Consider the following 26,969-nt stretch of genomic DNA (forward strand, 5'->3'; position numbering starts at 1 on the left):
ATTTTTTTTTAAGTCATAAACTGTTCCTTAAAGACTTTGGTTCTCTGGATCCTAGAAGAGTGACTGACCCGGGATTTGATCAGACTGAGAAAACAAGATTGATGCCATGTCTTTAACAAACTACCTCACATGTACTTAATAAAAAGGGTTTTAAAAAAATCTTGTTATAACTATGACTCGTGTAAATTTAAAAGTCTATCACTGTTTTGAAAAACTGTTAGAGGTGATACTTTTTTCTTCATCCCCTCCAAATCACATAGTTGTATATGAATAAATCAAAGAGTAAGACTTTGTCCTTGGGAGCCCTAGATCACTTATATTTTTATTTCCTCAAGAAGGGTTTCCTGAACCTTCAGACTTCTTGGGGATCTTCCTGCTATATTTGTTCAAAACACTCTGTATTTCTGATTTGAGAAATTTTCTCAACTATAACTAGATAATTATTTGTAAAACTGATTGCTTGAAATCTGGCTATCCTCTCTGAGAACAGACACCATGCTTGGTTGATTGGAGTTTTTTCTCTAGGACCTCACGTAACTCCTGAAATAAAATAAACATTTGATGCAAAATTCCAACAGAAAGAAGGAGCTGACCAGAAGGTAACAGAGTTGACCTGCAGTCATGTAAATGCTACATGGGCAGGACTAACTGTTCCAAGAGGGTGGACACAGAAGAACATTGGCCTGCATGCTAGGCATATGGCATTAAGTCATCGTTTAGTGAAAGGGGTCTAGCAAAAGGAAGTTGTATTTCTAGAGCTACAATCCAATGAATTGGGATTCAGAGGGACTGAAGAACAAGCAAGAAACATTCAGACGATAATTCTGTCCTCTAGATTGGGCTCACACAACGAGAGCTGTAGGGAGACTTGGTTGGGTACCAGGGAGGCTCCCAGGCCAACTTATTCCAGAGAATCTTGTGTCAAGTCTAGCTGATATCTGTACCCTAGCACCAGAGAAGTTAATCCTTGTGGAATCAGTGGCTCAAGTGTAGGTCTGGGTAAGGCAATCTATTCAAGATCCGTAAGATGCTTGATAAGTGTAGACAATGCTTACTATTGGCATATGGATTCTGTGCTAGGGACTGTTTAACCTCTTTAAGATGTATTGCCCCAGTTTATTTGCAACTCCTAGGAATAAGTGTTAATACAGTCTGCATTTTAGAGAAGAAAATGTGAAGCACAAGTTCTTAAGGTCATAGAGCCAGTCCCCAGGTCATAAGGCCAATGAATCAGTGGTTGAACACGGCAATATGAGCTCCAAGCACACTAACATCCTGGCCTATGACGTGGTAGAAAGGGCGTGTACATTTGGAGACCAAAGATAGAGGTTCAGATCTGGTCCTTCCATGTTGCCCTGGACCAACCTGAACAACTTAATTAATTTCTCCCCGCTTCAGGGTACTTTTCTACAAAGTAGACCCAATTTCATTTACCTGCAGGAGTGATATGGGGATTGTATAATAATAATGGCAAGTATCAGACAGAGCAGATTTTCAATACATATAACATACCACTTTACCTTCTGCCTCTTTGGGGACTGATGCAGGCTTTTCTCTGCATATGAAGATGCTCAGAATTGCCTCAGCTGGGAGGGTCAGAGAAAGAGAGAGGTGAGAGCATGAAGACTCGCCTGCCTTACTATTTCCCTGCCTGCCTTACTGCTGAATGAAGATAATAGTGCTTAGCTTGCAGGGTTTTTATGAAGATCAAATGAGATCATTTTTGTGAGAGTGCTCTACAAATATAATATAAGGGCACGTCAGGTATTATTCATAACATTCTGTCTCATTCAACAGAATGAAGGCAGGAAGAATCCCAAAGCCTAAGTATTGTTAGGAGAGAGATTTGTGTTTTCAATTGTTCCTTCCTGGAAATTGGAAAAGTGGTTTCAGCCTGAATACATATATTGAAGCTATTTCAATTTCCCTTTAAATTCAGAGATGCCGAAACCCTGTGATTTAGGCTCCCAGGAAATAGCACTGGAGTCACCTACCTGCTCTCAGTCTTAATCGAGTACTTAGTACTTAACTGAAACTGAGGAAATAACATCCTCAGTCACGGTTTAGTCTTTTAGCAAGATGGGCAAGTTAACCTGTTGAGGAATCACTGTGGTTTGAAGATCCAAATTCATTAGAGGGGCTTCTAAAGCTCTTCAAGGTCTGAAACCTGTTTTATCTCCACCACTCTGCCTTTCTCCTCCCACTCCCAATCCCAGCTCTGTTACCCCTGATCCACTCATTGCCCCATTAATAGATAGTCACATCTCATACCTCTGTGCATTTATTATACTTCTTCCTCAATCTGGAATGTTTTTACCCGCCCAGCCTCCCATCGTCACACACAGACTTCCGTGTTTCTTCTGAAATCTAACTCGTCCTGTAGATATAACTCAAACAGTCCCTAATTACGAAGTCTTCCTCTTTGTCTTTCTTTCAACCAGAATTTATGCCTTCCTCCCCTATGTTTCCCTTATCACGTATGCATCCATGTGTCATGCAAGCATCCATGTGTCATGCATGCATCCACATATCCATCCCTCCCTTTCTCCATTCTTCCCTTTCTCTTTCCTCCCCTCCCTTCATTCTTTCCTCCTTCTATTCCTCCCTCCATCCATCCATCACCCAACATTCAAGGCATTGTCTAAAATTTTAAAGCTCTAAAAATGGGAAAAACAAAAAAACACTAGGTCCCATCTTTCAAACACCCTGTTATTTAATGTTGAATAGTTATTAAATACTGTGATTGTAGTGAATAAATGAGGTGATGGTGACAACTGAGACAGAAAATGATTTGTCACAGGTAAATCAAAGAAGACTTCAGATGGGAGTTGATACCCATATTTACCTATTTTGAAGGGTTAAGAAGAAGATATAATAATATGGAGCACTGAATTACAATGATTTTCATACTTTATTCATTAACTGGTATATGTGGCTTCCTACCTCTGTTATTTTAGGAATCACTTGAACACAAAAGTCCTAGGCTGTTATTTATACTTTGTCCTTTGAGGAATGCCTGGCACATTGAAATGAATGAATTGATAGATATGGCAATGGTTTAGAAAAGAGAAAATATTTTCCTTTTTTTGACTTGAAGGAGTTCATGATGGCAAGACGGGAAAATCATAACCTGCATAGATGAGGCTAATCATAGTGTTAGAGGTGAGGGCTCTGAAGGCTAATTTTATGATACATTGTCTATGCATATTACAGTTATGCAATACTAACTTTTGATCATTAAGCACTTAATATGTTCCATACAACAGCTGAATATTTTCTCAGCCTTAATATATCAATCTACAAAACAATCTTGGAATGTGGGCATTATTTTCTCCATTTTAAGACTGAAAAGAAAACCGGCACCCAAAGAGGTAAGGCTACTTATTCCAGGTCATGTAGTTTTGCAATTAAGACCCTTGGTGATTGGATTGTGCCCACCCACACTGGGGAGGGACATCGGCTTTATGAGTCCTCAAATTCAAAGACTCTATCAGAAGCACACAGACACGCTGAGAAAGCATGTTCCATTACATCTATGAGCACCTCCTGGCCCAGGTGACATAATTTAACCATCACGTGCCTCGTGCAGCCCCCAGGAGGATCCAGGCACCATCATGGTGCATCGTCTGATGATCACACCAACTTTCAGAGTGTCTAATATTTGTTTTTGTTTACTTCCAGATTTCAGCTTCCTTTTAAAGTGGCGTTTGTAGAACATTTAGAGGAATTGGGAAATAATAAGAGCTTTCACGTTGGGTCCTTTCAGTTACTCTCTTAAATATCAAGATGAGGCTTAAAATAAAACTCTTTAGATTATATTAACGCACCACTAGGTTAAGGCAGGGCTTTCCTGGAAGAAAGAATCGACCTGGTATCTAGGAGACCCAGGTTCCATCCCTGGGTCAGGAAGATCCCCTGGTGAAGAATGGCTACCTACTCCAGTATTCTTGCCTGGAGAATCCCATGGACAGAGGAGCCTGGCAGGCTACAGTCTGTAGGGTCACAAAGAGTCAAACAACTGAGCTACTAACACTTTTACTTTTCAGGTTAAGGCTATCTCTATTTAGGTAATTACAAGTTTAAATCACCTTAAATCCTTATTTCTGTGTCATTAGACAACTCCATCTTACTCTGGCTTTTAATTCCATGGCCAATTAACACGAGAAATGGTACGAGTTCTCCAAGCTTTGTAAGTAGCTTTGAGGTGGAATCCCGGCTTTGCCACTGTTATCAGCTGTGAGATTTGGGACAAATTAGTTAAATGCAGATGCACTAATAGCTTAATTTTCTTATCTGTAAAATGAGCATGTTGAGGTATATCTTGGAATGTTGCATAAAAGATTAGAAAAATATATTTTAAATTCTATTGTATATATTAGTACCAAGTAACAGATACTTCACAAAATTTTTCCTTACAAAAAAGAAAAAATTCTGATATAAGGAGGTAATATAGTGAGGGAAAAAAAGCATTTTCTCTGTAAGAAAAAAGAAATATCTTATTTACCCTGCAGAGGGGCAAATAATAGTAGCTGAGTCATCATAAAGTAAAAGGACTAGATCTTTCCTCTGTTCTTCTGGAAACCAGACCAAGAACAGGCATGCTGAAGTTCTGAGGAGACAAATTTAGGCTTAATGTGGTGATTAGCCAAACGATAATAGACAACTGGCTGAGACTCTGGATGGTAACCGAATCTAATAGAATTTAAAAGCATCATCATCCATTTGTTGTGTTGTGTTTGTTTTATGCATTAAATTATTTTTAAGTTTGCGTTTCATTTATCGTAAGTGATTCTTATTTTCCATTTAAGATGGCAATTGATTTTTTTTTCCATGTGAAATTTTTAGAGTAAAAAGTATCTGTTAAAAGAAAAACATTAAATAATAGTATTTTGTGTATCTATCATAAACATCCTGCAGGTGATGCAGAAATGGCTGATAGTTGGGAAATGTTATCTCCATTAAGGAATTATCTGCCTACTCTCAGATCCCTTTGAACTCTCTTGAGAGAGTGCATGCTCAGTCGTGTCTGACTCTTTGCAACCCCATGGATTGTAGCCCATGGACAGGCTTCTCTGTCCATGGGGATTCTCCAGGTAAGAATACTGGAGTAGGGTGCCCTGCCCTCCTCCAGGGGATCTTCCCAACCCATGGATCGAACCCAGGTTTTCTGCACTGTAGGCAGATTCTTTAACATCTGAGCCACCAGGGAAGCCTGTTGATCCTCTCTATTGAATGTTTATTTTATACTTCAATCTATTCTTTTTTTTCATCACACTGTGGGATCTTAGTTACAGGGATCGAACCCAGGTCTCCCACATTACAGGTGGATTCTTTTCCGTCTGAGCCACTAGGGAAGCCTGCTGGAACTCTAGGCACTCTGTAAATTACAGACATGCCTGCACTGTAAATCTCCAGTAAATAGTAGAATCACTCATATTCCACTGTCCCGTGGCCCAAAATTCACCTCTCTAACACCCAGGGCTGTGTCTTGTTGGTGCAGAAGCTGCCAAAGTTGCACCCGTGCTGATGAAGGACCTCCTCCCGCCCCCGCCCCACAGAGTGCAAGGATTGCTCATGGTCATTTTCCCTAGACTGCCCCTTTCTCCTCCTCTGAATTCCCATTTCCTCCTGAGCATTCAAGGCAAGTCATAGAGTATAAATTCTCAGCTCAGACGTGAGTTTACATACTGATTCGATCACGAATTAGCTATAAAACATCATTCAAACTTTGATAGCTTCAATTCTCTCATCGATAAAATAGGGATCTCATAGACTTTTTATAATTAAATGAGATAGTAAATAAGACAAGACATGATAAGTACGTGACACATAAACGTTTTTGCAAAAGAGGTAATTTTGCTCTCCTAATGAATCTTTCTTTATTTTTTATTCCATCCCACAACAAAGTCAGAAGCAATTGCTTTCTCCTACATATATCTCTCAAAGTTATATGAACTTATTATGGGACAGTCAACAAAGTCTCTGATGTAATAGACATTTCTGCTCCCTCTCCTCAAATTTCTCATAGAAGAGAGGAAGCTGATGAAGGTGACCATTTCTTTTGTTTGTGGATCCCTAACCTGAGAAGTTTCTGGCATATAATTGAAAACAATATAATGATAGGTTTCATAGATTGTATTTCAAATGAGAGAATAGCAAACCATTAGCAAAATTAAATATTCAAAAGAATGCATGTTGGCCAGGAGCATTTAGGTACCACCCTTAATTTACATATCAGTTCACAGTCTATTCAAATACTTTTCTACAAAACTTTACCACCTTTTTTTTTGTCTACACTGTCCAGTTTGCAGGATCTTAGTAAGTGACCAGGGGTTTAACCCTGGCCTTTGGCTGTGAGAGGCTTCCCAAGTGGCCCCAGTGGTAAAGAACCTGCCTGCCACTGCAAAGAGACATAAGAGATGCAGGTTCAATCCTTGGGTTGGCAAGATCCCCTAGAGGAAGGCATGGCTACCCACTCCAGTATGCTTGCCTGGAGAATCCATGGACAGAGGAGCCTGGTGGAATACAGTCCCTAGGGCTGCAGAGTCAGACATGACTGAAGTGACTTAGCACACAAGCACACACTTGGCAGTAAAGCACAGAGTCCTAACCACTGGACAGACGTGGAATTCCCACCAGCTTTGGATAAGAATTAATATTCTCATTTCGTAGAGGGGAAAACTGAGAAGGGATATGGGAAGGTCACCTGATGGGTCTCCAGCACTGAAGCTGGTTACTGGCTATATAATGAAGAGTGAGGACTCTTTCAGTAGCCAGGAGCAGAAAACCTGACACAAACTAAATGAGAAGGAGAGTGGATGTTCATGTAATGCACAGCATCCAGGAATAGATCTAGCTTTAGATGAGCCATGGTTCAGGGCCCAGATGATGTCACAAGGCTCCGCTACTTTGTTCTGGTCTTTCTGGGCGGGACGCATCAGTGGGTTCTGCCTGGTGATTCCAGGTTACGATTACTGCAGCATCTGATCCAGAGGAAGAGACCATTCACCCCCCTGAACATGCTGACAGAAATCAGAGAACTGAGCCTAGGGAACAGTAAATGCCCCCACTGGGGTCGCTTCTCTACCCCCTGGAACCTACTCTGTGGATGAGGCATTGAACGCATTGGCAGCATAGCCTGTTAACCTGGAATCTAGGGGTGAGAGCAGGTCGGGGAGTCAAGTGGAGTGAAAGCAGGTGCAATCAGCTTTATTCACCTTGTGAACGTGGACCAAAAACGTAGTGGTTTTTACAATGTAAAATCAGAGTATTGTTCTCAAAAGTATAATATTTTGATGAGCAAGAACAATAAAATTCCACTCCAGTGGCAGAATCAAGAGAACTACCTTCTCCTGAACCAAGATACATCTCCAGTTCAAAAGACCATCTGAGGACCATGATAGAAAAAGACAATTCTATACACACACATGTGTGTGTGCACATATGTGTATATATGTGTGCGTGTGTTTTCCACATTCTATATGTATGTGTTTATCTGAATATATATATATATATATGACATGATCAGTTCAGGCAGTTCAGTTCAGTCACTCAGTCGTGTCCGACTCTTTGCGACCCCATGAATCGCAGCACGCCAGGCCTCCCTGTCCAACACCAACTCCCAGAGTTCACTGAGACTCACGTCCATCGAGTCAGTGATGCCATCCAGCCATCTCATCCTCTGTCGTCCCCTTCTCCTCCTGCCCCCAATCCCTCCCAGCATCAGAGTCTTTTCCAATCAGTCAACTCTCCGCATGCGTTGGCCAAAGTACTGGAGTTTCAGCTTTAGCATCATTCCTTCCAAAGAAATCCCAGGGCTGATTTCCTTCAGAATGCACTGGTTGGATCTCCTTGCAGTCCAAGGGACTCTCAAGAGTCTTCTCCAACACCACAGTTCAAAAGCATCAATTCTTCAGTGCTCAGCCTTCTTCACAGTCCAACTCTCACATCCATACATGACCACTGGAAAAACCATAGCCTTGACTAGATGGAACTTTGTTGGAAAAGTAATGTCTCTACTTCAATATGCTATCTAGGTTGGTCATAACTTTTCTTCCGAGGATTAAGCGTCTTTTAATTTCATGGCTGCAGTCACCATCTGCAGTGATTTGGGAGCCCAAAAAATTAAAGTCTGCCACTGTTTCCACTGTTTTCCCATCTATTTCCCATGAAGTGATGGGACCGGATGCCATGATCTTCATTTTATGAATGTTGAGTTTTAAGCCAACTTTTTCACTCTCCTCTTTCACCTTCATCAAGAGGCTTTTAGTTCCTCTTCACTTTCTGCCATAAGGGTGATGTCATCTGCATGTCTGAGGTTATTGATATTTCTCCCGGCAATCTTGATTCCAGCCTGTGCTTTTTCCAGCCCAGAATTTTGCATAATGTACTCTGCATATAAGTTAAATAAGCAGGGTGACAATATTCAGCCTTGACGCACTCCTTTTCCTATTTGGAACCAGTCTGTTGTTCCATGTCCAGTTCTAACTGTTGCTTCCTGACCTGCATATAGGTTTCTCAAGAGGCAGGTCAGGTGGTCTGGTATTCCCAACTCTTTCAGAATTTTCCACAGTTTATTGTGATTCAAACAGTCAAAGGCTTTGGCATAGTCAATAAAGCAGAAATAGATGTTTTTCTGGAACGCTCTTGCTTTTCCCATGATCCAGCAGATGTTGGCAATTTGGTCTCTGGTTCCTCTGCCTTTTCTAAAACCAGCTTGAACAACTGGAAGTTCACGGTTCATGTGTTGCTGAAGTCTGGCTTGGAGAATTTTGAGCATGACTTTACTAGCGTGTGAGATGAGTGCAATTGTGCAGTAGATTGAGCATTCTTTGGCATTGCCTTTCTTTGGGATTGGAATGAAAACTGACCTTTTCCAGTCCTGTGGCCACTGCTGAGTTTTCCAAATTTGCTGGCATATTGAGTGCAGAACTTTCACAGCATCATCTTTCAGGATTTGAAATAACTCAACTGGAATTCCATCACCTCCACTTTTTAACCCAATGTATCACCTTGGGTTAAAGCCTCAAAGATTAGTAGAAAAAGGACAAATAAAATGGGTATATGGGGCCAGAAAATTAACTGTTATCCAGGAAACTGGCTCTACAGCCTAAAAATAATAATCAAAGATTGTCAAAAGAGGAAAGGACACCAGTGACTAGTTTTGAGTTGCTATTTATCTTTTCAAAGAAAGAAAATAAAGGTTTAATGTCTTTCCCATTAATACATGGCTCTAGATTTTATTTTTCCCAAGTTATATCACCAGAAGCCTACATATGAGCTACATTATTTCAGTTTTCTATAGAATTAAAAGTTAATGTTAATTAAAATTAATAATATTATATAGAATGAAAGGGTAATAATTTACATTAAGAGCCACTATACTGACTTTTAATATTGGATCACTTGAGAAATAATTTCCTGAAGAACACTTCTGAAATTTCATATATCAGTTCCTAAAGACATTGTTATCATCACAAATGGTCTCTAGGTAAGACTTCGTGAAATTAAGTGACATAAATTCCTTCAAGGGATTAAATAAGTCAAAAGTTCATCTTTTTATCAAGATCATCTATTTATCAAATAGAAAAATTTGATAGCGGTCCTTTCATCAGAAGCAAAAAAGAATTCTTCACTATGAATATGGTATTCATATCAAAGCTTATTGTTCACTTAAAGAGATCATTCATTCATTTAACAAATATGTCAATTACCTTTAGGAAACGTAAGCATGGTGGTGCCAAAGACAAAGTCTCCACTCTATAGAGATTCCATCCTGGAAAGAGATTTAAAAAATACAAACAAATATGTAATAAAATATCAGGTAGTAATAAGATATCGAAGGAAAGATATGCTTGCCTAGGTTTTTGCATTTATTCCCTAGTACCTCACTGAACTCTCAGTAAAGTTCTTCAAGATTTATCACTTCTTTAATTCTTTTGAAATACAAATTTTTGCTTATAAACTGCCTTATTCCTTTTTGACATTAGTCTTAGCATAAATGTAAATATCGCCTTAACTTGAATCAAGTAGTGAGAATTGTCCTTACTGAATCCAATATAATGCAGTATATATAATATAGAATGCCTCTTATGTACTGAATATTGTTGCTAGGGAGGGGAGACATACAGGAATATGAATGAGTGCAATAAAATGGAATGTGTTATGCTAACCGGAAGAAATTGGAATTCCAGAGACAGATGAGGGCACTCGAGGTGGACAGAAAAGCATCCTCAAACGGCACCATTTACTTGTCCAAACCCCACAATGCGTCTGGGATGCAGGGCAGTGAGATGCAATGATGAGGAAGCAGCTGCAGAAGTGATGAGCCTGGAAAGCAGTGGGAGGGGCAGTGTTGAAATGAGCCTTGAATGTCAGGCTCACAAGCTTGGACTTGATCCTGTGGATTTACTATCAGGGATAAAATCTGAGTGAACAAAAAACTTACAGAATGCCATACAATGATATCAATTCATTGCTCAGTCTACTCAAAGTCCTCGACTTTTTCCTAACACATTAATAGTGTAGTGAAAGTTGCTCAGTTGTGTCAGAGTCTTTGCAACCCCCATGGACTGTCGCCCTCCAGGCTCCTCTGTCCATGGGATTTCCCAGGCAAGAATACTGGAGTGGGTAGCCTTTTCCTTCTCCAAGGAATCTTCCTAACCCAGGGATCGAACCCTGGTCTCCTGCATTGCAGGCAGATTCTTTGCTGTCTGAGCCACCGGTTTAATGAGCTTTCTGAATCTATAAGAGACCCAGTTACTTCTCTGTCCAAGGCTTTCCATTTTATATTCAGTAAAAACCTAAGATCTTGAGGTAACCTGCAAAGTCCTACGTAATCCGGCTTTCTGTCATCCTTCCACTCACCGCCTCTTCCCTTTCCCTTGTTCATTCTACTCTTGCCCTACGTAGCTATCATCACTGAATGTGCCGAATCATCTTCCTTTGTGCACTGGCCTGTCTACCTGGAAGGTCCTTACCCTTGATGCTCACCTGGCATGCTTTCTCTTCAAGTCTTGGCTCAAACATTATCACCTGGTGAGATCGACCATGTCCACTTTATTTAAAATTGCAACATTCCCCACCATTCTCCCTTCCCCATCTCCTATTCAGTTTGCTGCTGTTGTTCAATTGCTCAGTCATGTGACTCTTTGCAATCCCATGGACTGCAGCACGCCAGGGCTTCCCTGTCCTTCACTATCTCCCTGAGTTTGCTCAGACCCATGTCCATTGAGTTGGTGATGCCATCCAAGCATCTCATCCTCTGTCACCCCCTTCTCCTCCTGCCCTCAGCCTTTCCCAGCATCGGGGTCTTTTCCAATGAGTCAGCTCTTTGCATCAGGTGGCTGAAATATGAGAGCTTTAGCTTCAGCATCAGTCCTTCCAATGAATGTTCAGGGTCGATTTCCTTTAGGATGTTTGACCATAAAACTGATACTCTCCAGCATATGATATAATTTACTGCCTTGCCCTATGAAAATATCAAATCCAAGAATGCAGGGAATTCTGTCTTTTTTACCCTCCACTCTATCCCCAGTTGTTCATGGCTCTTCGTAAGAGCTTAATAAACATTTGCTACATGAATGAAAGAGTAAGTGGATCTCTGCAATGCTCAGTCTTTTCCCCACAGTCATAATTCAAAATTAAAGAACCACAGTTCTTTGTTTGCCCTCATAAATTCCTGGTTCGTAACCAATTCATTCTAAGCATAATTTTTCATTGCACATGAGTTCATTAGTACCTTTCCACCTTACACGATCAAAGAGCAAGATGAACACGATGAAAATAGACAGAAGTTATATAGACGGTTTTAAATGTGCAATTTCCACTTGAACCATTTAGCCCTTTTTAATCAGGAACTGTTGGTGCACAAAACCAGTCAACAGATCTGAAAGAACTCAGGGGGATCACAAAAATCAATGTGCTGAAATCCAAAGATGCATTTCCTTTACATTAATTACTTTCATTGCTTAGACTCTAAAATCATTCATTAAATGCTCAGTTTGATGGCCTCCTTTCTTCAAGTTGCATAATGACATTCTCTCAAGCACTGTTTTCCCCTGTGTTCCTGAATCAAATTGTCTAATTTTTTTTCTCTTTCGAAAACAATCCAACATAATAATATGTTAATGCTATCTTTAGTACCTTGTCTTCACTTTGGTAGCAAGTAAGGATATCTTTACTTTAAATTCTTCCCCCAAAGATTTTTTCTTTCTATGGTTAAATGTTCTGGAATGGCTGAGACCAGGGCTTATTAGCAAATCCTGTCTCCAAAAATGAACAGTAAAACTAGACAAAATTGACCAAAACAATTTTGACATGGCTCTGGAAATTAACCAAAAGGTAAATCAAATCAAGAAGTATTTATTTAAGAAAAAGCTACTATTAAAAATCTTCTAAACTTTGGGGAAAACAGTGATTTCCTTTCCAGTTTTCTCACTTTAATTTTTCACCTCACCTTCTGGCCTACAGGATCTCCTTTTTTCTGGTTTCCCTAGGCAGAAAGAAAGTCTAATTGGGATTGACATATATACCGCTATTGATATTATGTATAAAATAGATAACTAATGAGGGTACTCTACTCAGTGCTCTGTGATGGCCTACACGGAAAAGAAATTCAAAAAAGGGGAGGGGACATATGTATATGGGCTGCCGATTCACTTTGCTGTGTAGCAGAAACTAACACAATGTTTTAAAGCAATATGCGCTAATAAAAAGTTTTTTTTAAAAAATGAAAGTTTACACCTAATCAGATGTCTAACTGAAACAGGTGACAGTTTTTACCTAAGTCTTGGTTAACATTGCCATACAACTTGCAACAGGGACTCACTCATCAAACAAAAATAAATAAAAATACACTGGAAAACAGCCCAGTGTGAGTCACTCATAAGTTTCAACTCTCGTCCACAATTTGCCCACTTTTGTTTCCCTTTAAAAGTCATAAAGTGACTGTTATTGCTTTTTGTGCAGAGGTTTTATTTTTTAATTTGTGAAGGGGTGGATTGTAGGAAGTTTACACTTCAGAAAAGAACAGAAACTGCCTAGATCAAAGGTTAGCAAATGCTTTCTGGAAAGACCAGTTAGTAAACATGTTAGGCTTAGACAGCCACATATGGTCTCTGTCTATTCTTGTTTCTTAAACAACTCTTAAGAAATATTAAAAACATTCTTAGTTTGTGGGTTATTCACAAAGTGAATGGGGTTTGGCCCGTGGTCCATAGCTTGCCAAGTCTTACCCTTTGCCTTTTTTTAATTAAATATTGTATTTGGAGATCATTCATACATAGTTTCAAGAAATAGGACAGAAGAATCCTTGTACGCTTTATCTACTTCTCCCCAAGGGTAAAATTTTACAGCACAACATTATAAACGAAATATTATATTGATACAGTTAAGAAAAATACATTGATTTTTCAAACCTTTCTACTATTTGAATATAAACATTTAAAGTTAACAGTTTTTCTTTAACCACTGATTAGCTACTTTGTATAAATGTTGATATATCTTGCTAGCATTATCATTCATTTGACAAAAAGTGTTTTTTAGTTTCTCCTGTGAATTCTTCTTTGACCCACAGGTTAATTATATCTATGTTGTCTAGGAATACAAATTTCAGGATTTTTTTTCCCCAGGATATTCTTTTGATAGCTGATTTCATTTTTTGATGTCAGAGAGCAAACTCTGTAAGATTTCAAACTCTGTAAAGCTAATTAGACATAGATGACATAAGGATGCTTATATAATCACATACAGCAACTCTTTAAGGTAGGTGCTATTGGCCGATTTTACAGATGAGAAAACAGGTTTATAGAGCTTTAGTTACTTGCCCAAGTTTGCTAGGCTAATAAAAAATGGTGATCAGATTTTACTGAAAACATTCACCTTGATGAACTTGTCTCAGTACAGAAAGTACCTGAAAAATGAAATGTGTCCACCCTAGGACCATTTGCCAGTCAAGGAGCCTGGGGCTCTCAGGATTTTCCATTCCTGTGACAGAGTCTGTATAAGCCACGGCTATTCTGAATAATGAGGTCCAGCTTTTATACATCTTAAAAATCCCAACTCTATCTTTTCCATTGTTCACATCTTTTCCTGCAGCATGATTCCACTCTTAAGAGTCACATACCTTCTCTTTCATGAACTTTGGGACCTTGTGCAAACACTGTCCCAACATCTGAAAAAGTAAAACCTTGAGCAGAGACACATTTCAAACTGTGTGTGTGTGTGTGTGTGTAGTAGTCGCTCAGCTGTGTCTGAGTCTTTGCAACCACATGGACTAAAACCCCCCAGGCTCCTCTTTCCATGGAATTCTACAGGCAAGAATACTGGAGTGGGTTGCCATTCCCTTCTCCAGGGGATCTTCCCAACTCAGGGATCGAACCTGGGTCTCCCACACTGCAGACAGATTCTTTACCTTCTGAGCTACCTGGGAAGCCCTTGTTCCAAACTCTGTACAAAGGAAAAACAAGTTTTCCCATTTTAAAAACCAACTGCAAGAAACACCTCTGGAACAATGTAATGGCGATGACTGGTCCGATTAAATGTAAAGACTTACAGATACACACTGAGGATATGCCAACAGGCCTTCTGCCCTAGGACGGAAAAAAGGAAACAATAAATAAGGTAACATATTGTGATGCTCATGGCCTTGATGAAAAGCACCATTGTGACATTTATAAAAGGTTCTTTCATTGTTTAATTACCTTGGGAGGAGAAGAGGAAATGTCCCCAGTTCCTTTTCTTTTTTGAAATGTATTTGTACAAGTACCTCTGAGGTGTTTGAGAACAAGGGTATAGCAAGCCAGGATTTACCTTTGACTAAACCTGTGGGTCTTGGGATTATTACAGTCAGATATTTTTAAGAGGCTCTGGGCTGGAGCATACAGCATTTAAGTAATTGAATAGAAATCAGATTATCAGTAAGAGCAATCACACAAGTTTGGTTCGGAAGATAACTAGGGCCATGGGAAGATCTCTGGACGTGGAGCCAGAAGATATAACTCTATCGGGGCTCTGGGCACCCCTAGGACCACTAATAACTAAGGTCACCTCCCTCAGCCTCAGCTGGCCCACTAGTTCAGTCAGAACACTTGAAGTCCCTGTCCACTTTCCAAGACTCTGAAATGCTGTTTTTGGTTTTATTAAACCTAAGTGAAAGTGTTACCCATTCAGTCATGTCTGACTCTTTTAGGCCCCATGGACTGAAGTCTGCCAGGCTCTTCTGTCCTTGGAATTCTCCAGGCAAGAATACTGGAGTGGGTTGCCATTCCCTTCTCCAGGGGATCTTCCTGACCCAGGGATCGAACCTGGATCTTCCGCACTGCAGGCAGATTCTTTACCATCTGAGCCATCAAGGAAGCCCAACATTAAACCTAAAACAGCATCATATGTATTTTTCCCTGAAAAAATCATTTCAGTACTTATTAAGCCCTTACAACATGCCATACGTTTAAGCTAAAGATATGTATTGTCTCATCTCTTTTGGTTTTATTGAGGTATAACTGACAGAGAAAGTTGTAAGATATTTAAACTGTACATGTGATAATTTCATATAAATATATATTGTGAAAGTATTTCCTCAATAGAATTAATTGATGTATGAATTTGTTGGTCATTTGCATGTCTTCTTTGGAACAATGTCTATCCTGGTTCCTTGCCCATTTTTCAATTGGATTACTTAGGGTTGTTTGCTACTGAGTTGTATGAATTCTTTATGTGTTAACCTTTTGTCCGACATATGGTTTTCAAATATTTTCTCCCATTCGGTAGTTTGCCTTTCTCGTTATTGATGATTTCCTTTATGCAGCAGAAGCTCTTTAATTTAATGTGGTCCTACATATTTATTTTTGCTTTTGCTGCCTTTGTTTTTGGTGTCAAACCCAGAAAAAAATCACTGCCAAGACCAAAATCAAAGAAGTTACCCCATATGTTTTCTTCTAGGTTTTACAGTTTCAGGTCTTACATTCAACTTTTCAATCCCCTTTGAGTTAAGTTTTGCATATCTCATTTTTGAGAGAGTGGTCTAGTTTCATTCTTTTGCATGTGGCTGTCCAGTTTTCCCAACACCATTTATTGAAGAGACTATTCTTTCTCTATTGTATATTCTTGGCTCCTCTGTGGAAAACTGATTGATCATATATGCATGAGTGATTTATGGATTCTCTATTCTTTTCTGGGCTTCCCTGGTGGCTCAGTGGTAAAGAACCCAGCTGAAAATGCAATAGATGTGGGAAGATCTCCTAGAGAAGGAAATGACAACCCCCTCCAGTATTCTTGCCTGGGAAATCCCTTGGACAGAGGAGCCTGGAGGACTATAGTCTATGGCTTTGTAGGAGAATCATACACGACTTAGTGACTAAATGAGAAATTCTTTTCCATTGATCTATGGGTCAATTTTTATGCCAATACCATACTGTATGGGCTTCCCAGGTAGCACTAATAGTAAAAAAATCAACCTGCCAATGCAGGATAAGCAAGAGACGTGGGTTCGATCCCTGGGTTGGGAAGATCCCTTGTAGTAGAAAATGGTAACCCACTCTAGTATTCTTGTCTGGAAAATTCCATGGACAGAGGAACCTGGTGAGTTACAGTCCATGGGGTCGAAAAGAGTCAGACACGACTGAAGTGACTTAGCATGCATAAGAAATATATGCATGTATTGTAACATAGCTCGAAATCAGGACATATGATGCCTTCAGCTTGGTTAGTCACCAAGTCTGCTTTGGTTATTTTCAGGCTTTTGTAGTTTCATATAAATTCTAGAATTCCATTTTCTATTTCTGTAAAAAAAAGAATTCATCAGAATTTTGATAGGGATTGCATTGAATTTATAGATTCCTTCAGTTCAGCTCAGTCCTGTCTGACTCTTTGAGACCCCATGGACTGCAGCACGCCAGGCTTCCTGTCCATCACCAACTCCCAGAGCTTGCTCAGACTCATGCCCATCGAATTGGTGCTGCCATCCAACCATCTCATCTTCTGTCATCCCCTTTTCCTCCTGCCTTCAATCTTTCCTAGCATCAGGGTCTTTTTCAATGAGTCATTTCTTCACATCAGGTAGCCAAAGTATTGGAGTTTCAGCTTCAGCATCAGTCCTTCCAATGAATATTCAGGACTGATTTCCTTTAGGATGGACTGGTTGATCTCCTTGCTGTCCAAGAGACTCTGAAGAGTCTTCTCCAACACCACAGTTCCGAAGCATCAGTTCTTTAGCACTCAGCTTTCTTTATGGTCCAACTATCACATCCATGTATGACTCCTGGAAAAACCATAGCTTTGACTAGATGGACCTTTGTTGGCAAAGTAATGTCTCTGATTTTAATATGCTGTCTAGGTTGGTCATAGCTTTTCTTCTAAGAAGTAAGTGTCTCTGAATTTCATGGCTGCAGTCACCACCTGCAGTGATTTTGGAGCTCCCCAAAATAAAGTCTGTCACTATTTCTATTGTTTCCCCATCTATTTGCCATGAAGTGATGGGACCAGATGCCACAATTTTAGTTTTCTGAATATTGAGTTTTAAGCCAACTTTTTCACTCTCCTCTTTCACCTTCATCAAGAGGCTCTTTAGTTCTTCTTCACTTTCTGCCACAAGGGTGGTATCAGCTGCATATCTGAGGTTATTGATATTTCTCCCAGCAATCTTGATTCCAGCTTGTGCTTCATCCAGCCCAGTGTTTCTCATGATGTACTCTGCATATAAGTTAAATAAGCAGGGTGACAGTATACAGCCTTGACGTACTCCTTTCCCAATTTGGAACCAGTCTGTTGTTCCATGTCTAGTTCTAACTGTTGCTTCTTGACCTGCACACAGATTTCTCAAAAGACAGGTCAGGTGGTCTGGTATTCCCCTCTCTTGAAGAATTTTCCACAGTTCTTTGTGATCCCTACAGCCAAAGGCTTTAGCATAGTCAATAAAGCAGAAATAGATGTTTTTCTGGAACTCTCTTGCTTTTTCAATGATCCAGTGGATATTGGCAATTTGATCTCTGGTTCCTCTAGATTGCTTAGGTAGTATGGATATTTTAACAATATTAATTCTCCATTCCATGAGCACAGAATATCTTTCCATTTATTTGCATCTTCTTCATTTTGTTTCATCAATGTCTTTTAGTTTTCAGGATCATGTATTTTCTCATCTAATCTTTATAAGAACCCTGAGCAATGGGTATTATTCTTAGAGCCTCATGTTATTGACTGAGGTTCAGAAAAGGTAAATAACTGGTTCTAAGTACAGAGCAAGAAAATTGGAAGAGTCTAGGCTTGAATCCAGATAATCTGAGTGAGCACGAAACAGGTATGTAGGAGAGCTCCACAAACCACTATGGGGGTCAGAAGAGGGTTAATGCCATTTCATGTGTGTCTTGGCATCCAAATGTCTAGGTCACCTTTCCTCAAACATCACTCATCCATCCACCTACTTATCTGTGTTTGCTGTATCCTGAAGTAAGCTAGACAGCCTTAGTGATACTGGCAGTCTGCATAAGTATCTCAAGATGGCATTTACTTGGTTCTAAGTACCCATATTTGCAAAATTAAGGTTTGGATGTGCCAGTGATATATTTAAAGAAAAAAAGGTGAATAGAATTATTTTTTAAAAATTTAAAGCTTACCTATCAAAAACTGTCTTACCTAAAATCCTGTTGAATGTCATTCTTCCACTTTGGGAAGCTTCAGACTTGTTAATAATAAGCCCTCGATAAATATCTGTTAAATTGCATTAAATCCATTTTTAATTTCCAAAGAAAGAATTTGGGTCCAAATTTGGGAGTTAGGTTGCCTGCTTGAAGTCATACTCTCTCCCTTCACAGACTCCACAGGAGAGAAAGCAGAAGATACAAAGAAGCAGTCAGATGCTAAGACGATGGAGGGACAGGTCTAGCAAAAATTCTACCTAGAGTGCACGTAGCATCCCAGTTAAGATGTGGGCCAGGAGATAGGCATGTACTAGAGTTACTGGAGGAAGTAACACTCCCGTGACAAAACCAGTTAAAGGTGAGCATTGCCCAAGTGAGCAGGTGGAGAGGAAGGCTAAGTATATCCTGAAGCAGGGACGTTCCAGAAGAGACCCACAAGGGGAGACAGACAGTGAAACACAGAGAGGTGACTCAGCGCAGCTGGAAGGTGTGGAAATGACTGTCCTGAGTGATCAGTCCCCTGCCTCCGGGTTTCTGCTAAGTTCACAAGAAGAAGGAACTCTTACGTTTACATCAGATCCTCTCAGGAAACTTTAGGATGTGGGGCATATTTACTTGCTTACGTGAACCGAGTGAAAAGATACATTGAGCCTTCAACCCAGAACGTGGATGACAAAGTCTTAGTTATCTTTGTAAAACTCGGGATTGAGGAAATTCTCGAGGCATTGTAGATAGATATGTGAAATGAATGAAATGTGACCTTATTGGAGAATTGGTTGCCAAGTTCAGAATGACAAATCAGTTAAGAAGTTCCCTGATATTAAAGACTAAGATTTATTTCCCCCTGGATTTGCCACACGCAGCCCTGAAATAAACAAAGAGTGGAAAGTACCAAAGACATGAGGGCATTTTAAGTGGATAAAAGAAGAAAAAGAAAGAAAAGAAATTTTATTTGAGTTTGATTTGTTCAAATTGAGAAAAAGTAACTTGCTTACACAGCCAGACTTAGGATGCCAGCCTGGTTCATTTCCTACTCAACAACAGATTTAATAACTTATCTTGACTAGTTATTCAACTATTCCAAACTTCAATTTACTTATGTGAAAAATGAGTACAAAAATAACATCAAATTTCACAGAGCTATGGTGAAGCTTAAATGGAAGGATGAGTTCTTAGCAGAGAGTCTACAAATAGTAACCATCCATTAAATGGCATGATTTTGTTCCTACCTTGCATGAGAACATTTTGGTCCACATTCTTTGTCAAGACTCCAAAGAAACATACTATGCAAATTACAGTGGTTATTACAGAAACTGAGTTCTATAACTTTATCAATTAGCAGTGTGTTCTCAGATGCCTTTTGGAACATTTGTGAAAATCATGAGGAATTAATGAAAGCAACGATGATAAGAAAGTTTCCTCAGGGGAAAAGGGAACCCTCTTACACTGTTGGTGGGAATGCAAACTAGTACAGCCACTATGGAGAACAGTGTGGAGATTCCTTAAAAAACTGGAAATAGAACTGCCTTACGATCCAGCAATCCCACTGCTGGGCGTACACACTGAGGAAACCAGAAGGGAAAGAGACACGTGTACCCCAATGTTCATTGCAGCACTGTTTATAATAGCCAGGACATGGAAGCAACCTAGATGTCCATCAGCAGATGAATGGATAAGAAAGCAGAGGTACATATACACAATGGAGTATTACTCAGCCATTAAAAAGAATACATTTGAATCAGTTCTAATGAGGTGGATGAAACTGGAGCCTATTACACAGAGTGAAGTAAGCCAGAAAGAAAAACACCAATACAGTATACTAACACATATATATGGAATTTAGAAAGATGGTAACAATAACCCTGTGTACGAGACAGCAAAAGAGACACTGATGTATAGATCAGTCTTATGGACTCTGTGGGAGAGGGAGAGGGTGGGAAGATTTGGGAGAATGGCATTGAAACATGTATAATATCATGTATGAAACGAGTCGCCAGTCCAGGTTCGATGCATGATACTGGATGCTTGGGGCTGGTGCACAGGGATGACCCAGAGGGAGGGTATGGGGAGGGAGGAGGGAGGAGGGTTCAGGATGGGGAACACATGTATACCTGTGGCGGTTTCATTTCGATATTTGGCAAAACTAATACAATTTGGTAAAGTTTAAAAATAAAATAAAATTTAAAAAAAAAAAAGAAAGAAAGTTTCCTCAGTGTTGCTCTTTCTTTGTTTTGAAGTTCAAAGCTCTTATCTAGAGGGGTTTCAAATAAATCAGGTATGATCCTTCCGCTTTACAGATGACATGAGTTTGTCAAAGCACAGTTAAAGGGTTAAAGTCCATAAAGTTGAAAGTTCTAAATGACTTACTGAAAGTCAGTGTCAGTAAATGGTAAAGCTGGAGGTGAAAGGGAAATGAAAAAGACACATCATTTCCTGTAAGGTCACTTAACAATTCTGAGTTCCATATTACAGGTGGGGTAATTGAAACTCAGAGAACCCAAGCAAGTGTCTGTTCTTGAGAATCTCTCTGATTAGGTTCAAATCCCAGCTCGTAGGAGGGATTGTTATTAACTCTGTGACCTTGGGCAGGTAATTTAAATTCATCCTCAAACTGGAGATTAACTAACTCTCTCCACTCATAGGTTGTTGGAAGGATTAAATGAAGTATTTCATACAAAACTCTAGAACAGCACCTGACACACGGCAAGGGCTTGATAAACATTGCAGCCCATATTAGTACTGCTGGTGTGCATGCTCAACCGCGTCCGATTCTTTGCGAACCCGTGGACTGTAGCCCACCAGACTCCTCTGTCCATAGGATTTCCCAGACAAGAATACTGGAGTGGGGTGCTGTTTCCTACTCCAGGGGATCTTCCTGATCCAAGGGTTAAACTCGAGTTTCTTGAGTCTCCTGCATTGGCAGGTGGGTTCTTTACCACTAGCGCCCCCTGGGAAGCCCAGCATCACCAGTAGTACCTGGAAACTTGTTAGAAAGTTAAAGAGGTGAAGTTTTAGCCCCAAACAAGATCTACAGAGGATGAGACGGCTGGATGGCATCACTGACTCGATGGACGTGAGTCTCAGTGAACTCCGGGAGTTGGTGATGGACAGGGAGGCCTGGCGTGCTGCGAGTCATGGGGTCGCAAAGAGTCGGACACGACTGAGCGACTGATCTGATCTGATCTGATCTGAAGATCTACCGAATGAGAAATTCTGGGGTTGGGCCAAGCCATGTAAGTACCAAGGTGAAGTCTCTCTCTCTCTCCAGATATGTCTTTGTGTACAAAGGCTTGATTTATAGGTGAAGAATTTATCCAATTTAATTTCATATGATCAAATACTTGCCCAGATTCATGACAATTTGTATTTTGTTTCTAGCTTGTCTAACACATTGGGCTTATACTCCATCACATCAATAAGACTTTTTTTTCCCTCTTTTTTTTAATTAATTAATTTATTTATTGACATCCTCTGCCTTTTTTTTTTCTTATATTATTATTATTTTTTTTACTTTACAATATTGTATTGGTTTCTTTGAAGGAGAAGAGTAAATATCTGACACATACTCATTCATGTTTTCCCTAATTTCCTTTCTACCTGGCAATGCTTCCCAGCAGAACAGTTTTAATGACTCTGGCTAGTCTTCTTCCAGGAAGGTGGAGAAGGACACCTATTATTCCACTAAAGATGCCCTCTGAACTTAGGAGAAAGAACTTACCTAAAGTTAAGTACACAGAAGAGATGTGTATCATCAAATTAGAAAGTACCATACAACAATGCTTTTTACTGCCAATAACGAAATAAGGACATGGGGACTAGAAGCTTAAATGAACAGGGAGAATGCAGAGATCCTGCCGTCTGACACCTTTGAAAGATTTTTAAAGGAGAAGTCATCTCAGAATTTAAGACAGATCTGACTTTAAGTCCGTCTCTGTCACCCAGAAGCTGTGTGACTTTGAGCAAGTTAACTGTCCCATCTGCTCTCCAGTATCCCTAAATGCAGAAAGAGAGATGCTTATATTAGCTGTCAGCTAGTACTAGACTTGGAATGAACAAATGAACAGATAAAGTTAGAAGTATGACAGAAATGGTGAAATGCCATCAAGTTGCAGGATTTTCTTATCTGTTCTAGGAAATAAGATAGTGAGAAAGGTTTGTAAGTAGGAGAAAGAATATGGGATTTGGTCTAGATGAGTTCACCTTCTAATGAACTGTGATAACACATAGAGGTCATACACTTCTCAGCCATAAGTTTCATCATATTACAGCATGTGTTATGTGGAGTTATTATGACTTTATCTGGTGGTCTAGAGTTGTATAAGGCCCAGACTGGGTTCTTGCTAAAGATTAGTTATTAGTGAGATGGGTCAAATCAACATGCAGATAAGGAAGGCAGAATGGAAATCTAATACTGTGGTCTAATTTGTAAGAACCTCATCCTCCTAAACCCATAAACAGATGTCTTACTGTGGAGAAAAACATGAACTCCAGGATGTAAAGAGTAACACTATATCCTAACACTTAAAAATGTTCTCCTAATGGTGTGTGGCAGGTAATGTTTCAGTTTAAAAGCCATCATCTTTCCAGGAAAAGAGCTAAGAAATATGAAGAAGAGTCCAAGACACAGATCTTAGGGACATTATTTGGGTGACCTTGGACAAGTTCTTTAAAGCTCTCTGAATCCCAGTTTCCCCTCTTTTAAATGGATGCTCCATGCCTCAGAAGTTATTTCCACAGATCACAGAGACATGTTTTTATAAGCACTAAATATAATGGTGCAAATACTAACATCACTGAGCTTCTGTAGTGGTTATGGTGACTGCTGGTGTTGTTTTGGCTGCCAACTTAAGAATTCTGTAAAAGAAAAACAGGACAAAATCCCAGCTATGTTTATAAATTATTCAAGGAACCATAGCTAATCTCTGCAGGTTATCGCTCTGAGGAACATAAATCCTTTAGGTATAAAACAGATTGTATTTAAATAGAAAAATAAATAAATAAAAGTCACTGCATGCTTTTTTTAATGACTAAAACAGACCTACCGCCTACTGGAACATGTATATGAAGAATCACAAGAAGTTGTGTTAAGGGATTAGTGTCATCTCATTAATACTGCCTGATGTGTACTTTTAATTTGCAAGCCCATTATTTTTCTTTCAGCTGGAGAATATTGTTATTATTATTTTGTGATTGTAATTATTTACTTACTTTGGCCTTTCATGTCATTTGTGTTCTGCAGTGAAGTTCATCTTGGCTTGGAAGAGATATGAGTGCTCCAGTTCTCCTTTCCTTCCAGACAAACTATTCCAAGATGCCTCTTGAGTTGGACCATAAAGAAGGCTGAGTGCCAAAGAATTGATGCTTTTGAATCGTGGTGCTGGAAAAGACTCTTGAAAGTCCCTTGGACTGCAAGGAGATCAAACCAGTCAATCCTAAAGAAAACCAACCCTGAATATTCACAGGAAGGACTGTTGCTGAAGCTGAAGCTCCAATACTTTGGCCACCTGATATGAAGAGCCAACTCATTGGAAAAGATCCTGATATTAGGAAAGATTGAAGGCAAGAGGAGAAGTGGGCAACAGAGGATGACATGGTTAAATAACATCACTGACTCAGTGGGCATGAATCTGAGCAAACTCCAGGAGATAGTGAAGGAGAGAGGATCCAGGTGGGCTACAGCCCATGGAATCACAAAGAGCGACCAAACAATGATACCAAAGATGCCTCTCGGTTCTTTATGCAAACTGTTCCCTATCAGGTCCCCCTGTAGTCCTCAACTGTCTTCAGACGTGTCTGAATGTAAAGTTTATCATTAGTGAACTATGGGCTGCCAAGTTGGAACTCTGCCAGACACATGACTGTTTCAATTTGAGTGATGAAACTTTCCTCAGATATGTCTATTGTTTTTCATATTTCTGATTCTTGAAAGGCCTGAAGGATGAGCCATTGCACCTCGATCACACTGTAACTCATACAGGGCTCTGAGTGACTTTGGCAAAAAGTAACACGTACCTGTCTTGCTTCTATGAAATGTTTCTTTGGAAACTACCATCCTCCACGTAAACCCTTCATTCACTAAATTCATCAGGACTCAAATAGGCTCAATTTTGAGGTGGCTTAGCTACAGCGTTTTATAAAAGGGAAAACCAGAATTGGGAGATTTGGGATTATAATAGTGTTGATTTTTAATTTCTGAGTCAATCTATATAATATTAATATTAACAATAATACAAAACTGATATCAATATCAGCTCCCAGGCAGTAAATATCTATATTCCAGGTGTTTTGCTACAGTATCACATTTAATCTTTACTACATTTTCATGAATTAGCAATAATGATCCTCACTTAATGGACAAGGAATCTGAATGACTGGAAAGGTTAAATGGCTTGTCGCAGGTAACACAACTTAAAAAGTGGTAGGAAGGCCTCTATTTCCTGCTAAATACTGTTACTTCAAATCACTCTACTGTTAGTAAAATGCTGACAAACGTGTTCCCAGATTTTGGTGAAATCATACTTATGTCATCATTAAGTCTTAATTCTGAGATATTTATTCATTGCAGTGAACTCTAACTCTGGCTATAAGTGTGAAGATCCAAAGATCAGATCCCAAGTATGAAGGGGGAAATAAAAGACAGAAGACTGGAAAACAAAAGGCTGAAAAGAAAACTGAGAAGCTCAGTTGAATGCATGAAGAGGTTAATTCAAGGAATGAGAAATTCTCTAGTTCAGATACTAAATGAGTGAATGTCCACAACTCAGCTCAACACATGGACCTGAACTTGGAGCAATCTGTTGATGAAGCTGCATCTACGTTCACAAGCACTGCCTTTGTTAGCACAGCTCAGGAAGTGGTCATCCGATGAGCCTGCAGTTGTCTCCACTTTTTAAGGTACCTCTTCGCTCTCAGGTCCAGGAAGCAATGTAACAAAGAACCTTCAGAGTCTAGAAGGCCAGCTCATCTCTCAGTGGTTGGCAGAGTCAGTTCATACCCACTAATTGTCCTTGTTAACTCTTCATTTTTGATTCAGAGGAAGCTACCTCTCTTCCAATTCACCAGGATGGATTTAGTTCCTAAGATTCTCACATCTTTTCACTTCAACAGTAGAAGGAACACTTTCCAGAATGTCTTATTTTTCTCTTTCACAGTGGAAACCCGACCAAGCAGAATAAAGTGAAAAATGCCACCACAGAACAAATATTTCTCATCTCTGGAAATGGGGCTGGGTCAGAAAGCCTCTGGGTGAAATCTTAGTTAAGAATTCTTTCAGTTAGGTAGAATGTAGAGGAGCTTTTAGACCTCTCCTGGGTGATCCCCAGGGGAAAGACTAAGTCCAGAGTTTATGTGTTTCTGGGGTACCATATATATTCTTTATATAAATTTTCCAAGTATAAGAAAAAAAAATGTTCTTCAGCCATTTAGGGAGGAAAAGACAAGGTTTCTGTACAAAACAGTCTAAGTTAATTTAGACACAGAATGTACTTCTACCACATATGAGCTTTTGTAAGTTTAAGATATTCTTCAACCCTATTTTAATTATTTGTGACTTTCGATCACTTGGCTCAGCTCCCAGCAAATTGTTGTAGCTTAGAAAGTCCTTAACGTCTCCAATAGTGTGAAAAGTAGTCAGGACCCAAAGCAGAATACTGCACATCTTTCTCCTCGATGAACTCACAGAAAAGTGGAAGTGGCAGAAATACAAATTAAGATAAAGTCTAGTGTGAAATGCAAGGATGATTATATATGCTCAGACTGTAAATGGAATCCAGAATAGTGGTATCGAATCAAATGGAGGTTGGGAGTGGGAGGGATCAGGGAATCTTCTCTGGAACAGGTGATACCTGAGCTGCATTTTAAAATAAGTATAAAAGTTAATCTGATGAAGAGGCCAAGGGCAAAGGGAGGGTAGTCCACAGAGGAACAGATCAAAGCAACAAGCATAGTTTGACTGAGTTTCTTAATTATCCCCAGAGTTTACTAAACTTCTGTAGTAAATATTCTTCTAGTATTTCTGTGTAAATAAATCATTGCAACATGCTAAACTCAGTGCTGCACACTCAGTGAATATATGTCACTATTAGAATCATGATGGTTGGTGATGTTGTCATCTTCATCCTCATCTTCTCGTTCGGTCCAGCAGAGGTACATACTTTCTTAGAGAAAACAGATTTGAATCAATACATACAGTCTGTAATCACGGCACTAAAATTAAAAGGCAAAACTGGAAAAATACCTGCACTGCTAATATGAAAGAACTTTCACAAATTAGTAAGAAAAGGTGAAAATTCTCCCAGCGACAGTTACATTTGAATTCTACTGTTGCCTTTTCCTATT

General features: G+C 39.5%; 1 pseudogene; it reads left to right on the plus strand.

Moving 5' to 3' along the window:
- Positions 1-1,251: 1,251 nt before the first annotated feature.
- Positions 1,252-26,969, plus strand: part of LOC132342241 (nucleophosmin-like) — a 75,975-nt pseudogene continuing 50,257 nt past the window's right edge.

This window comes from Bos taurus, chromosome 14, assembly GCF_002263795.3.
Source record: "Bos taurus isolate L1 Dominette 01449 registration number 42190680 breed Hereford chromosome 14, ARS-UCD2.0, whole genome shotgun sequence".
In the NCBI taxonomy this organism is placed as follows: domain Eukaryota; kingdom Metazoa; phylum Chordata; class Mammalia; order Artiodactyla; family Bovidae; genus Bos; species Bos taurus.